A 12,503-nucleotide genomic window follows, 5' to 3' on the forward strand; every position below is an offset into this window, starting at 1 on the left:
ATCATCTTTTTCCCCTTGAAAAACTGACACTTCTTTTCCTTATGAAGAAGACATACCATGAAACCGATCGTGTTTCCCTTTTCACCTTGGTTTCCAGGAAGATAGGAACCAAAGTTGCAACTCAACTTTCATAACTTTGCCGAACTCTATGGCTTGCACACCAGCAATACAACGTTCTCCTGTTCTCTCTCTTCCGTTTTCCCTCATTTCTACTTTTATCTTTTTGCAGCCTTTCATTGTATGGACTGTATTATTTTAAACTGCTTCAAATAACTTGCACTTACGGTTTCCTTTATCTACAATGTTGTGCCCCCATACCTCCCCAAGGCTGGTTCTTTTTCATCATTCAGGTCTCTGCTCACTTGCCACCTCCTCAGAGAAGCCTCCCCTGATCCCTGTATCTAAAGTAGTGCCACTCCACAGTCTATCACTTTGCCTGCTTTGTTGTCTTAGGGCACTTACCACCTAAAACAAACCTGTTTATTTTCTTTCTTTCCTCAGCAGAAGTTAGGCTCCAGCCTCGCTGTTCATTGCTTGTTCCCAGTGCCTGGAACAGTCCCTGGAACTTAATAGCTATTTAATAAAAAATCATGGCATTAGTAAATGAATGAATGAAAGGAAACAAGAAGGAGGGAAGGAAGGAAGGAAGGAAGGAAGGAAGGAAGGAAGGAAGACAGGCTTTGTAGAACATGGTGAAATATAGATGAATAAATAGGTAGATAGGTAGGCTGACAAATAGACAAATATTCATTTCTAGTACACAAATATCACTAACATTTGTAAAGAGGAATCAGAAACTACACAAAGAAGTAAAACACAACTCCCTAAAATATGCACCTAGGGGCATAGGGTTTTCCTGGGAACACTTGATGTAAATGCCTTAGAAAAAAAAATTTTGAAGTTTTCCAGTGACTCAAGGCAGCTACATTAAATATTATGGGTAGTTACCATAGCTGGAATCATTGAATCTCAGTGAGGTAATAGATTGCAACACCATGACCACCAACATGACAAACTCAATCTTTTGCAGGGGCCATTACTATACAACAATCTTCTCTCATTCTGTTCCCATAATTATTAATGTCACTGCTGGCATACAAGTGTTGTATGCTGTTTATTTAAACACCCCATGTGGTAATGTCATTGTTACAGTGCAATATCAAGTTGCTTGACATTTAAGGGAGAGAGATGGGAATTAAAGTTTGTCACTATAACAAAACATAGAAGCAATTAGTACTGTTTGTTCCAGGGTTTGTTTACCCTATCAGTAACAATACCAAAATTTGGGGGGAAGGAATGGACTTGAGTTTTCTTAAGTCAAGAAGAATTGCTTTATGCATTCATTAAAATGTATCTCTGTCATTCAAAAGATTTCTGAGACACTCAACATCACAAAAAACCACTCTGTAATTTTTCTGATCTATAATTATGTGTTATATTACAATTTTTTGAATGGGGACATGTCTTTGAAAAATGTAACTTTTTCCTAATGAGCTCTATCTTTGATTCTGGTAGGCTCTACAAATTTATGCAAGTCTTTCTATTTTTTCTCTTCTCCTACCTTGACAAAAATAAAAATGTACCTTATCCCCACAGTTCAAAATGAAACATTTGACAATTAACTCAGTTTTTCTGATAATCCGTGGATGTCTGACCCAGCCTCCTTGTCAAATAAAACCAATTCAAGTCAAGTTAGTACACACCAAAACTAAATTAATGTTTCAATGGGTTGGAAGACTTGATATTGTTAAGATAGCAATACTCCCCAAATTCACCTACAAATTCAATGTGATCCTTATCAAAATCTCAGCTGCTTTTTTTGCAGAAATTGACAATCTGATCCTAAAATTCATAGGGAGATGCAAGAAATCCAGAGCAGGGAAAACAACCTAAAAAAAAACAAAGTTGGGAGGGGGCTCACAGTTCCTGATTTCAAAATTTACTATAAAGCTATGTTAATTAAGACTTCCAGGCTGGCATAAGGATAAACATATAGATCAATGGAATAGAATTGAGAGTCCAGAAATAAACCCATGCATCACTGACCAATTGACAAGAGTGCCAAGATAATTCAATGGGGGGAAGGGGGGGTGAGAATGGTCTTTTGAACAAACAATGGCATGGCCAAACCATGGGCACACGAAAAGAAGTGAATTTGCATGTGTACTTCATGCCATATGCACTGGTGTATCCATACAATGGAATATTACTTGGCCATAAAAAGGAACGAAGAACATATACATGGTACAACATAGATAAACCTCGAAAATATTATGCTACGTGCAAGAAGACAGATGCAAACATCCATATATTGCATGATTCCATGTATGTGAAATGTCCAGAATAGGCAAATCTATATATAGGGAGAGTAGATTAAGTGGTTGCCAGAGACTGTGAAAAGGTGGGGAATGGGCGGAGAATGCTAACAGGTGTGGGGTTTCTTTTTAGGGTGATGAAAATGCTCTAAAATTAGTGGTGATGGTTGCACAACCTTGTGAATACACTAAACAACACTGAATTGTACACTTTAAAAGGGTGAATTTTATGGTATATGAATTATATCTCAATTTAAAAATAAAATAATTAAATAGTGCTTTATAGTTCATGGATTTTAAAATCCACATTTTTTCATTTTTCAAACTTTGAAGTTGGGTTGTACCTTACAACTTGATTATATATTGCTGTCAGCCAGGTAGCAAACCTGATATATTATGGAAAAATATTCTGTTGACTCTTCCCTGAAGGACCAAGAAAGTGCCAGCCTATTTGTGTCTTGGTTTTCATAAAATACAGGTTATACTAACTCACCTAATGTCACCAGCTCTATGCCAGGCACTGTCCCAAATGCTTTATATATTCTAATGTATTCAATCCTCACAACAACCTCATGAGGTAGGTCCTATCATCATCCCCATTTTATAGACAAAGAAACGGAAGTACTGTGTGTTAGAGCGACCTGTCCAAGACTACGTAGCTAGTAAGGGTGAGTCCCATCTGGGTGATCCTGACTCTGTGCTCCTAACCATTAGGCATCACTTCCTCTCTTACCTGTGGCATGCTATGGTGCAAGTCAGCCATTACCTCAGTCTTCAGCGTTCTCCAATACAAAGTTGGCCAAAAGGGTAACTAAAGCTAACAGTGAGTCTTCTAGTGGTTTAATGATGAAAACACCAGTCATTTGGTGGTTTGATTAGCTCATTCAAACATTTTTGGGCTACGCCTAGGGGATTTCACGTCTAGAACTTTATTTACTGAGCTCAGGTAAGAGGGAGTAATCTCTTTTTGCTTGGCTTACAACGTGAGTAAAAGGGAACTGGAGCCTTAATCCAGACTGTCTGCATTTTTCTCCAGTTGACTGCAAAGATTGACCTCCCTCTCCTATGAGAAGATCTGGGTGAGAGGCAGGCCCAGCATGGGGTTGGAGGGATGAATTCCCTCTTACTTGTTGGGTATGGAACCCGGGGGAAACACCACCAGAAGTCATCCCAGAAAGAAGTGCAGGGTCAGACCTGGGGCAAATGTTCTTCCTACCACCTGACCTCCAATTTTGCTGATTTAATGCAAAGTAAATCATTGGAAGATTGGAAGGATTCCTAATGATTCAGGGGTGTCCAGCATGCCAGACTCAGGAGAGAAAATGAATTGTGTCTCTTCCAAGGAACTGTAGGTAGAGGGAAAGGGTAGCAAAGCCCTCCTTGTCCCAATACTGCCAAGGCTCACGCCACACCCAGCCCAACTGAGCCCCCCAGGTACCAGATGCCTCTTCAGAATGACTGGGGAAACCTAGCCTGAGCCTGATTGCTTGCAATGAGCTGACCCCATGGATATCCTCAGGCCCCAGAGACCAGAGTCGGGGGTGAAGACGGGACTCAGAGCCCTCCACTGCTTCTCCAACTCACCGTACAGAGGCTTCAGCAACATTTCCCAGCCATGGACAGAGTAGTTCCACCCCTTCCAGCTTAGGCCTCAGCCTCACAGGCTGGAAGCCAAACTCAGTCTTTTCAGCAGAGAAATGACTGAAGCAAAGGGACAGCAGAAGTCACGCACAAGTGAGGCAGGACACCAGCTCTGAATTGTGCCACAGAAAGAAGGGTGGGCAGGGGAGGCACCTGGAACCACCATCCTTCAATGTGGTTTTGCTTCGTAAATTTATATTTGGAAATAATTTCAAACTTACAGAAAAATGGCAAAAATAAAAATAATAAAAAGAAAATCCAATAGTAAAAAGAAAAAATAGTAAAAGGAATCTTTACCCAGATTCACCTCTTAATATTTTACCCCATTTGCTTTGTTTATATCTACATATACATATACATGTATACATATTTTTATAATTCAAAGATATAAAGTATATATAAATATATAATATACTTTATATCTTTAAATTATAAATAAATAAATATATATTTATATATTTATACACACACACAGTTTTTTTTTCCTGCACCCTTTAAAATTAAGTGTCATACACTCTGGCCTTTTGCTCCTAAACACTCCAGTGCACACTCCCTAAAAATAAGGATATTCTATTATATAACCCAGTACAGTTATCAGCTATAGTATATTTAAATTGATACAATAATGCAGTCTACTGTCCACATTCCAATTTTGTCAGTTGACCCAATAATGTCCTTGATAGCATTTCCTGCCCTCCATCCAGTACAGGACCCAGGACTCAATAGCTGAGTCTAGTCTCAGGTATTGCATTTAGCTGTCATGTCTCTTTAGCCTCTTTTAATCTAGAACATTTTTACAATTTTTCTTTGTCATTAGTGACAAGGACAATTTTTAAAAATCTTGTCCCCTATCCCCTGACCCTAACATAACATTTCTCATTTTTAGCTTGTCTGATGTATTTCCCATTAGATTCAGGTTGTGCATTCCGGGCTTCGTTACTATATAAGTGATGTGCCGTCATCAGTGTATCACTTCTGGACTCACAATACGTCCATCTGTCCCTCATCCCTGATGTTATTTTGATCACACAGTCAAGGTGTGGATTTCTCCTCTGTATAATTACTGTATATTTTTTCTCCCTCACAACTAATGAGAAATAGGTAGAGAGACAATTTAAGACTGTCAGATATCCCGCTTCTCATCAAAATGTCTCTCTGGAGTTTGCCTTTACCACTTTTTCCAGACTTTCCCTAGAGCTACATAAGTGCTGCTGGCGCCACCTATGGGGCTTCTGGCACACTGCAACAAGGGGAATGCTCTGTGCATCCTCTTTTACTCCTGCCACTTGTCTGGTGTTCAGGAGCTATTTCAGCCTGAGAAATTTTGAAAGAAGACAGTATAGAGACCTGAGTCACAAAGCTTAAGTTCTAGTTCGACATCGCCACTAACTTGTGAGGAACGTTGGACAAGTTCTTCCCCTTCTCAAGACTTGAGAGTCCCCAGTAAAATGGGAGTCTGGATGACAAAGACCTGAGTTATTCATTCAACATATATCCATTGAGCAGCTACAGGCACTGTTCTAGGGTCTGGGCAAGATTTCCGCTCTCAGGAAGCTTACATCGTATGAGGGGTGACTCAGATGATAAGCAAGAAAACAAGTAAAAGATAAACGATATAGTAGTAAGTGCTATGATGACAATAAAACAAGGTTGTGAGAGAAAGTGCCTGGGGTCCACTTCAGATTGAGTGGTTAGGACAAGCTCTCTGAGAAGGGGGGACTGAGCTAAGACACACAGGATGATATTTGAAACACACCATGATAAAAGTTTATATATTTGCATAAGTGTAAAAGTAGTACAACCTTTTAGTGCAAAGTTTGGAGAAAAAGCAGGAAAATCATAACGCTACCACCCTAATATATACCATAATGCTACCACCCTAATATATAACCACTGAAAACATTTCAATCTATTTATATCTTTTTTCCTTTGATTTTACATATAATTCTGTGTTCTGCTTTTTTTTTTTGATTGGCATCATCTCATAAGTATTTTCCTTGTTGCCATTCTAGATGCATGCCTCATATTCTATTTGTTAAATTTGCCCTTCTCCTCCCAAGAACAGTGTAATGAACACCCAAACACCCTTCATCTACAATTGCCAATTGTTAAGTTTTTGCCACATTTACTTTAGTAATATAACACATCATTTTTATGAACCTTTAAGAGTTGCATGCACCATGACACTTCATCCCTAAATACTTTAGCATTCTCCCCTACAACCACAGTTCAAATTATCATGCTCAGGAAATTTCGTATCAACACAAGCTACCAACCCATATTAACATTTTCCCACTTGTCCAAATAATGTCCTTTACAACTGGGTTGGTTGGTTTGTTTTTGGATCTGGTATCTAGTATTTGATCTAAGGACCAGGCACTTTATGTAGTTGTTATTCTCTTTTCTATTATACACTTAAAGCTTCTTAGGCAGGAAATTTTGTCTTAAAGTAAAATGATAGCATTTTAGTGCTCAGACTTGAAAATTTAGGCCATTCTAGCTGCTAGTGAGAATCAACCTAGTCCAACTAACACTAAAGACTAGACAATCTTCTAGACATCCCTATCCACTGTGGAGACTGCGTGAAAATTTATAGTAACAGAAAACAGAGCAGGGTTGTTCAGTGAGCCTTGGAAATGTTATTCATACAAAAGCATCCTGTGCTTCATAGAGTGTTATGATGTTCTATAAAAGGTAATCTAATCTGCAAATCTGTTTGTTTGCATTAATAATTTATTCCTCTTTTGATAATTGTTTAAACTGATGTCTCTGCTTCCAGAAATACTCGAGAGGCTTCTCAAGTCAGAAGAACTTTGGAATTTTCTTCTCCCTTTATGCATTCATTACTCTGGGCAGATTCTTAGTCCAAACAAAGATTTTGAGAATTTTTGTCTCATTTAAAGTATGTCCTATAAGTTCCTTAAATATCATTTAAAATTATGTTCTAGTAATTATTTAACCATCTTCTATAGGCTTTTTATTGTTTCTAATATTGTACTAAGACAAACCCTTACCCTCTAAAACAATAAAAATGTAAAATACAAAATAAAAATAACATGAAAAATAATAAGTTTTTGGTATCATCAAATATCCTGTTAATGTTCAGCTTTTCCCAATTGCCTCATGATATTTTTAGTTTAAATCAGGACGTAAGTTCCATACTTCACAATTGATTTATATGCTTTTTAAGTCTCTTTAGTCCATATGTTTCCTGTCCATCCCACTTTTATCCCCCTTGCAATATGTTTGTTGAAAAACCAGATCACTTGTCCTATGGGTTCCACAGACTGAATTTTGCTGACTGTATCCTTGTGATGTCATTCAAGGTGTTCCTCTATTCTTTGCATTTTCTGTCATGTGGGAGCCACATCTGTTAATTGGTAGGTAGATCTAGAGGCCTGATTAGTTTCAGATCCTATCTGTTTGGAAGCATTTCATAGGTGATATTGTGTTCTTCAATCAGGAGGCATGTAATGTCTAGATGTCTCTCTTTTGGTGACATGGGTAGCCATGCGTGGTCATCACCCAGATTCATGAATTCATTAGGGGTTGGAAAATGGTGATATTCCAAACTACCAACCCTTCAATTATTAGCTGGAATACTTTTGAAAGAGACACTTCCCCTCATCAAATATTTGGCTACCCAGAGATACATTTTATCTAGGACAGAGAGGATGAATGCTCCACTCAGCTAATTAATAAACTTAAGAAGGCACAGAGACATGGCCCTGGCACAGCCTTTGCCATGAAGTGACCCTGTCAGTGGGCCACGCCTGGGACTCACTGGAACAAATGGATAGTAGAACCCTAGAGAAGAGCAACTGCTTCCACCAGCACCAGGTCTCAGTCCTTTGGCTGAGGCTATGGTGTTCATGTTTCCAAGCCTCCTCTGAGGCTGGATGTTGTCTCAGGAATAAGATCTGGCCCACTGATTTTGAGAAGCAGTGATGTGCACAACTTCCAAGACACAGGGCTTTTGTTTGTGTGTTTTTTCTTTTCTGAACCAGATTTTATCCATGCAACTCTCTTCTAACACCATCCCATTGGCGTTACTGGAACACATACATGCATGGAAGAAATCTAACAATGACTTTGATTCAAAGCTCATACTTAAAAATATGGAATGCTTCACGAATTTGCATTTCAGAAGCAGCAATGTATACAACTCCCAAGACAGAGGTTTTAAATGAAACTGCTTGCCCTCCACTTCCTCTCTCTTTACCCTTCCTCCAGGCAGGCACACAGATAAACTACTGGTCAACCACTTCAATCCCTGGTTGAATCCTAGAGAATGGTGACACCAGAACTTATAAAGAACCTGGGTTCTTAAATAGCCTCGAACAGAAGAGCCATCTACCCACCTTAAACTGCTTGTTTACCTCTCAGACTGTCACCTGAAAAAGACTTCTTGCTTACCTCTCAGACTGTCACCTGAAAAAGAAATACATTGCTATTTTTTAAGCCCCTTTATTTTGGAGTCTCTTTTGTTGTTACAGCAGTTGATCCTGCACTCTTATACCAAAAACAGAGCATTATTTGCCCACTGGACCAAAAGGATATTCCTAAGCTTCCTGGGCTTGCTGTACGCTGGGTCTCCTGCTCTGTAGGTTCAGCATTCATGGAGAAATATTGTGGAATTGTTATAAAATTAATAGGGTTAAAACTTAGACACTGGGTATTTATTTAGACTTTGCTATTTTTAATTTTTTGGTACTTATTTTTATATTAGGCCCTGGATTAGGCTCCTCCTTTACTGCCTAGTGGATAAAATAGTACATTGGCCACATGTGCAAGAGGAACAGGTCTGCTATAGGCCTGCCTGTCAGGACAGGGCTTGCTCTGGGGAGTAGGCTTGTTGTAGTTGCTTGCCATGGAAACTGAGGAGGTCAGAGTGGACAGGCTGATGTCCCTGGGACCTGGAGAAAGATAGTACTTAGAAAATTAGTAAGGACAAACACAGAAGAAAACTCAGAGGAGGTGTGGATAAGGTTTCAGGTACTTGGGCCAGTCTGGAAAGGGATAAGTTTAGAGAAGACTTCCAGGTATCATTTTAAATATTAAAAGTGATGATCATCCTTCCTTGAAACACAAACTTCTCTGACACCACATCCTCCTGGTTTTCTTCCCGCATCCCTGGCTTCCAAGATAGGGAATATTGAAGAAGAATATGTTAAGGGTGCCAGGGACTGGCTAGTATGTCAGGTGACATTGAGACACCCAAGTGGAGGTGTCCAATAGACCATAGGACATGTGGGTCTGGAGCTTGGAGAGTGGGTCCCTGACTTCATTAGATTCTCTGAGATTTCTGCATCAGTTAGGGTGCTTAGTTCCAAGTAAAAGAACCCAATTCTGGTTAATTTAAGCAGAAAATGAGTTTCTTAAAATATTTGTTTAGAGAGTTCATAGAGCCGTTGGAAAGGCGAGAGAACTAGGAGCTAACTGGTCTGCTGTAGGAACCATCCCTGCCATCAGGCACCAGGGGCTTCAACTTGTTCTGCTGCTCTTGCTGCCATGAAAACCTCACCTACCTGCAACCAATACCACCACCAAGAAGTCTCTGTGGTCCTTGAGCCACCACCACCCCCCCCCATGCTTATTTTAATGACTACTATTAGAACTGTATCCTGGCTACCAGGGACATGGTAAATCAAGATTTTAGTACATTTAGCTACTGTGGTGAGGAGTTAGCTCTTCCTCTCAAGACTCCTGAAGTGGGGAATTCACCCAAATAGGAAAGGGGTTCAGATTCTATGCAGTTAAAATGAATGATGAATATTCAGAACAATGTCCTTACACCCTAAATGGCTAGACACCCTAAATGGCTAGACGCCACCCCACTCTGGCGTAGAGTGGGCAGAGAAGACAGCTAAGTCTAGGCGACTGGGGAATGGCACTAGATAAAGGAACATTCTTGAGGTGTTCATTGCCTAGAAGTGGTGGGCACTCAGGTGGTTTTCCCCTAACTCCACCTCAACCTCATTGCCTTAATTTTGAGGAATGGGCTGTGTTCATTCAATAAGAAGCAGAGAGCTGAGTTCTTCCCTAGAGAGAAGGCTTCCCAGTCTATTCCCCACCTTGGGCTCTTAATGATGAGGCAAAAAGACCATGAAGTAGGTTCAACCATTGCTACTGAAGAAACACTCCAGGACACAATTATTGGTAAAGAAAAGTGTTATTTTTTAATTTGTTCTTGAATGTGTAGGTCCTTTTAAGATCAGTGACATTTCCCTTTACAATATTCCTCCCTCCTGCCCCCAACCACTTTGGATCTAATGGCCACTTCTGAAAAAGGCCTAAGAGGAATTCACCCTGGATATCCAAGAAAGAGATGCAGCTTGAGGAATGGGTATACAGTTCAAGAAGCAGCTCAAAGCTGCTTTCCTCAAAGCACCTCAGTTTGGCCTATGAGTCCCTTTGCCCTATCTTGGCCAAGACTCCCCAACATTCCCTTGCTCCCTGTGTGGCCTGAGCTTTAGAGTTAGAATCAGTATCACCATCTTTCCAGCTATAAAGCCTCTGAGAGATCCCTGTTTTCAACCCTCCCCCCTCCACCAACTCTATAGAAGGGGAAACTGTACCCAAGGTCACATGGCTCATAACTGGCAGAGGTGAAATTTAGGTGTTCAGCATCTCAAGTCACGTAAGTTTCTAGTATATTTCCCCACCTCCAAGAAAACAACCACCATCTACCTCCAGCTCTAGGAACAACTGGAGCAAGCAGGTGGTGGTGATCAGATGGGAAAGACCTGGCTAAAGAGGCCAGGATGACCTCAGCAGAGCCCCAAGCAAGTGATGAATCACAGCACTTCTCAGTTTTCCCTCTACCAGAGTATTACCAGTATTACTGGTGAGTATTACACTCACCCCTGCCAGGATCCTCCTCCTGGTTAAGAGCTCACTGAACCATGCATGGCAACATGGTATACCATGATCCCAAGTGCCTCTAACTTGTACTTGGGAGCTGCCATCAGCCTGGGAATCCCATTTATCAAACTGTTTCTTGGTAAGGCTCAATCCACATTCGTGGGCTGATTTAGATGGGACCTCTTGGCGACTAAATCTAAAACCTGTCTCCATCATGCACCGGGAAAAAGAGAGGAAAGGGCTCACAGATGCTGTCCTCCCTAGAGAGTTCATAAACATGACTGGCATGGGGAGAACTGAGTCCAGGAGAAGAAACGGACTCAAGGAAAATGGGAGACTTAGAGGGTGGGGAGCAGAGAGGCTGTGATTCCTCCTGATGGCCCAATTCCTGAAGGGGAGAGACCACAAAGCGCTATGGATGTTCCCTTGTCAAGATTTTAAGGAAAGCTCAGCCTGTGTGGCTGAAAGGTAAGAGAATAATCCAGGGACCTATGGTGTCATAAAGGCCATGTGAAGGGGCTGTTTCAAAGAGGAAGTGGTAGAAATGCTGTGAAGTGGTGTGAAATGCTGTGGAGAGTTCCAGACAGCTGAGGACTGAAAGGTCTTCTTTCTATTTGGCAATGGGTGGTCACTGGTGAATTTTATGAAAAACTGTGGAGGGTTGAAGAGCAACTGAGAAGAACTAATGGAAAAAATCCTTTTTTAAAGAAAATTGGGAGCTCCTGGGTGGCTCAGTCAGTTGAGCATCCAACTTCAGCTCATGATCTTGTGATTCGTGGGTTCGAGCCCCACGTCAGGCTCTGTGCTGACAGCTCAGAGCCTGGAGCTGTCTTTGGATTCTGTGTCTCCCTCTCTCTCTGCCCCTCCTCCACTCATGCTCTGTTTCTGTCAAAAATAAATAAATGTTAAAAAAATTTTTTTAATAAAAATTAAAAAAAAAAAAAAAAAGAAACTTGGCTAATAAGGAAAATGTATAAGGGGCAACATACCCTAAGCGTTTTGCTTTAGTCTTGGGGAGACCTTTGCTTGTTTGTAGGCTATGTGGAGCACCAGTGAGAGGGAAGTTAAGACCCCAGCAAATGGGGCAGTGGATGAGGGGCAGAGCAAAGTCTTGGAGGCCATACAGCAGGATTCAAGAAACAGAGCACCCAACAGGAGCAAAAGGGAAGGATGTGAGGAGGGATGTAGACACAGACAGATGGGAAGGAGAAAGGAGCCAATGGGCAAGGAGGTTCTTGCTTTAGGGACTTTTCTGTGAATAGGCAATGAGGTCAGTCGTTGGCTGAAAGCAAAGATGAGGGGCGTGGACAGAGAGCAACGCAATCACATCAAAGATACCCATTCAATGCTGACAGCCCATCTGAGGGTGTCAACTCTGAATCTGTCATGTTTAGCAACCCAGGAAGACAGAGCAGCAAATAAGCTGATGCAGAAAATGGAGAATGGTTGGCAGTTTCAGGGGAAGTTTTGAGATGGAGAGGATAAGAAAGTTCAGGATGCTGATAAAAAAGGTCAGTGTGTGATGGGTCACAGGTTCAGGGTAGGGAGAGGAAGCAGCCCACCAGGAGAAGGCTGAAAGACTGGGAGAACAAAGAAAGAGAGAGAGAGGGTCAGGAAACTGAGCTAAAGGAGCAGGCATTTAAATAAACAGCAGGGAGGGAGGGAGAAGCACAAGAGGAAGCA

The sequence above is a fragment of the Panthera leo genome, chromosome D1, assembly GCF_018350215.1.
Source record: "Panthera leo isolate Ple1 chromosome D1, P.leo_Ple1_pat1.1, whole genome shotgun sequence".
Taxonomy (NCBI): Eukaryota; Metazoa; Chordata; class Mammalia; order Carnivora; family Felidae; genus Panthera; species Panthera leo.